Genomic DNA, 3304 nt, shown 5'->3' on the forward strand with positions numbered 1-3304 from the left:
ATGTAAAATACATTTATATAGTATAGTATTATATATTTATAGATAAGTATATACTATATCTACTTATATATTTATAATGACTATAACAACATATTAATACATTGGTATATTATCTAACTACATACTACATTTATAATTAACATGTATCATAACTAACACAATCCAAGGTTTACAAGGAACATTACCTATGTCATCTCATTCGATCCTATAAAAACCCCCCAGAGAAGGTGCTTCCATTATTCCCATTTTATAGATGAGGAAACTGAGGCTGGAAGAGTTGAAGCTCTACCCAGGCTCTCACAGCCAGTAAGTTTCAAGAGGCAGAATTGGATCTCAGATCTGGTCTCAAGCCCAGCTCTGTCTCCACTCCACCACCTCATTGCCTATCTAATCTATCCATAAGCCCTTTCTAAAGCACACATACCAATTAAACATCCCCAACAAGTGGTTACCTAAGTAATACTCAATAATGTAGCCCAGATGTGTCCAACATGGCGGCCTAGGGCCTCATGTAACCCACAACACTCCCAAGTGATCCCAACTCCTGAACCAGATAATTAAAATGGGAAGTAGTTAACAGAATAAATAAAAATACAGTAAAACACAGAGTGTTTACATTTTAAAACTAAGTTAATACATAACCAACAGGGATCCTTAGGGATGGTTCAGTGATCCCTCTTTCTACTTGAGTTTGACACCAGTGCCATGGTTGACTCTATGGCTGTTGGGACCTTTCAGTTAACCAAGGATGGAGACTAGACATGGCATTGATAAAGTAAAGTCCCAGATGAGGAAACTGTACTTTCTCTGCAATGTGTTGTCTTACAGGGTATCCTATACCACTAAGAGGTTAAGAGACTTGCGTAAGGTCACACAGTCAGTAAGTGCCAGAAACAGAATATGAACCCAGGTTTTCCTGCCTCTGAGGTCAGCTCTCTATCTGCTATGCCGCATTATTGTATATTTTTGCATTGGATTGTTGGTTGGAGTCCATACCTCCAGTCTCTCTTCACTCCATTCCGTCTTCTACTGAGCTATCAAATAGACCTTCCTAAAGCCCAGGTCTGACCATGTCAAATACCCCCTCCTCCCCCATTCAGAGATTTCCAGTGGTTTCCCATCACTTAAAAGATCAAATACAAATTCTTCTGTCTGGCAACCTCCCTCCCCTCATCCCCAACTTTTCCAGTCTCTTACACCTTCCTCCCCTCCATGTCCTCTATGGTTCAGTCATACTGGTCTCCCTGATCCTTCTCCAACACCACACTCCATCTCGTGACTCCAAACATTTTCACTGGCTAGTGAATGACTAGAAGATTCCCCCTCCTCATCTCCACCTCATGGCTTCCCTGGCTTCCTACAGATCTCAGCTAAAGTCGCCTTTCCCCACACTCCCAGCAAGAAGCCTTAATCTTAACCTTCCCTCTGACAGTACTCCCAATTTTTCTGTTATATGTCCTGTTTGTGTATATTTACATACACACATATATGTATATATACATACACACATACATATATGTATATATATATATATATATATTTGCATGCTGTCTTCTCCATTAGACTATGAGCTCCATTGAGAGCAAGGAACTATTTTTTGTTTTTCTTTGTAGGTCCATCTTTTAATCCAGTGCCCAGTCCATAACAGACATTTACTGAATGCCTGTTGCCTGACTGACTGACTGACTGTTTTTGGTGAGTTAGTGGGAAGGAGATTCAGTCCAACTGAGTTCTCTTTTATATGACCAACTTTTCATTGAATATAGGGACCTCTTCTTGTACCTTACTTGTATGAATTATAGAACAGCTCCATAGCCCTGAAAACTCTGAGCTCTCCCAACTGCTAACATCTCCCCTCCCAAACCTGCCTTCTACTCAATTTGTATGTATTCTGTATATTCTTGCATTATGCACATTTCTCACCTTGTTAGCTAATAATAATAATAATAGCTAACATCTATATTGGACATCTAGGTGGTGGAGTGGATCAAGCACTAGGCCTGGAGTCAGGAAGACCTGAGTTCAAATGTGGCCTCAGACACTTCCTAGTTGTGTGACTCTGGATAAGTCACTTAATCCTGTTCACCTTTGTTTCCTCATTTGCACAGTGCTTTCTGTGTGCAAGACACTATGCTCAGCACAACAACCCTGGGAAGTAGGGATTATGATCACCCCCATTTAACAGATGAGCCAACTGAGGCAAACATGGGTTAAGTGACTTGCCCAGGGTCATGCAGCTAATAAGTGTCAGAGTCTGGATTTGAAGTCAGGACTTTTAGACTCCAGGCCCAGCACTCCACCCACCATACCACCTAGCTGCCTTAAATAGAATATTAGAATATAAGCTCCTTTAGGGCAGGAAATGTTTCACTTTTGTCTATGCATTCTTAGCCTTAGCGCCTGGCACACGAAAGGAATTTAATCAATGTTTGTTGATTGAATTATTGAAGGATTGGAGATGAAGCTTGGGTAGTATGACCGAATAAGTTGATGTCTGGGAGGCATATTTCCTCTCTGAAGTGGGTGTTTGGACCTGCCATCCCTTGAGTCGTACTGTTTGTCTCGCCCAATGATTCTGTTCCAAGTCATTATTTCCCACAGGTCCTTTACTGTGGTACTCTTTTCCCAGGGTCCTTCTCCCACTCCCGCACCTCCCCCTCAGTCCCCAATCCCATCTGGATTTGTTCCATATACCCCAATTCCTAGTTACAGCTTCACATATACCCGTCCCACATTGGAAATCTTTTCAACTTGCTAAGAGCTACCTGGACCCTGCGTTACCACCAGAAGGTCAGAGAAGGACACGGATAGAAAATTTGTGAACTAGGTACTTAAAAAGAGACAGATGCTAGCTAATCAGCCAATGCTTTTATCAGTTCCAAATTGGTCATTCTTCCCACCTGGAGAGGAAAAAAAAGGGATAGTGGAGTTTATGAGTGGCAAGAAAACATCTGGATGATTTATCCCTCCTTTACAGGTACAATGGCATTGGGATCTTTCTGAGCCAATACTTTAAAAGATAATTCCTCTTCCTATACCACACTACCTGACAAGTGCTCTTCAACCCAGTGCTGCTGGCCTCCTGACTGGTCCATGAGCAAGACACTCCATCTCTGGGCTCGGTCTTCCTCTCCAACTATTGACCCCTCTGGCTTCTTTTAAGTCCCAGCTAAAATCCCACCTTCTACAGGAAGCCTTCCTTTAGTTGCTGAGTTTTTCATTCATGTCCAACTCTCTACAACCCCATTTGGGCTTTTCTTGACAGAGATACTGGAGTGGTTTGCCATTTCCTTCTCCAGAGAAT

Source organism: Petaurus breviceps, unplaced genomic scaffold (genome assembly GCF_028583685.1).
Source record: "Petaurus breviceps papuanus isolate PSGF00001 unplaced genomic scaffold, PetGlider_PUasm1.0 154, whole genome shotgun sequence".
Taxonomy (NCBI): Eukaryota; Metazoa; Chordata; class Mammalia; order Diprotodontia; family Petauridae; genus Petaurus; species Petaurus breviceps.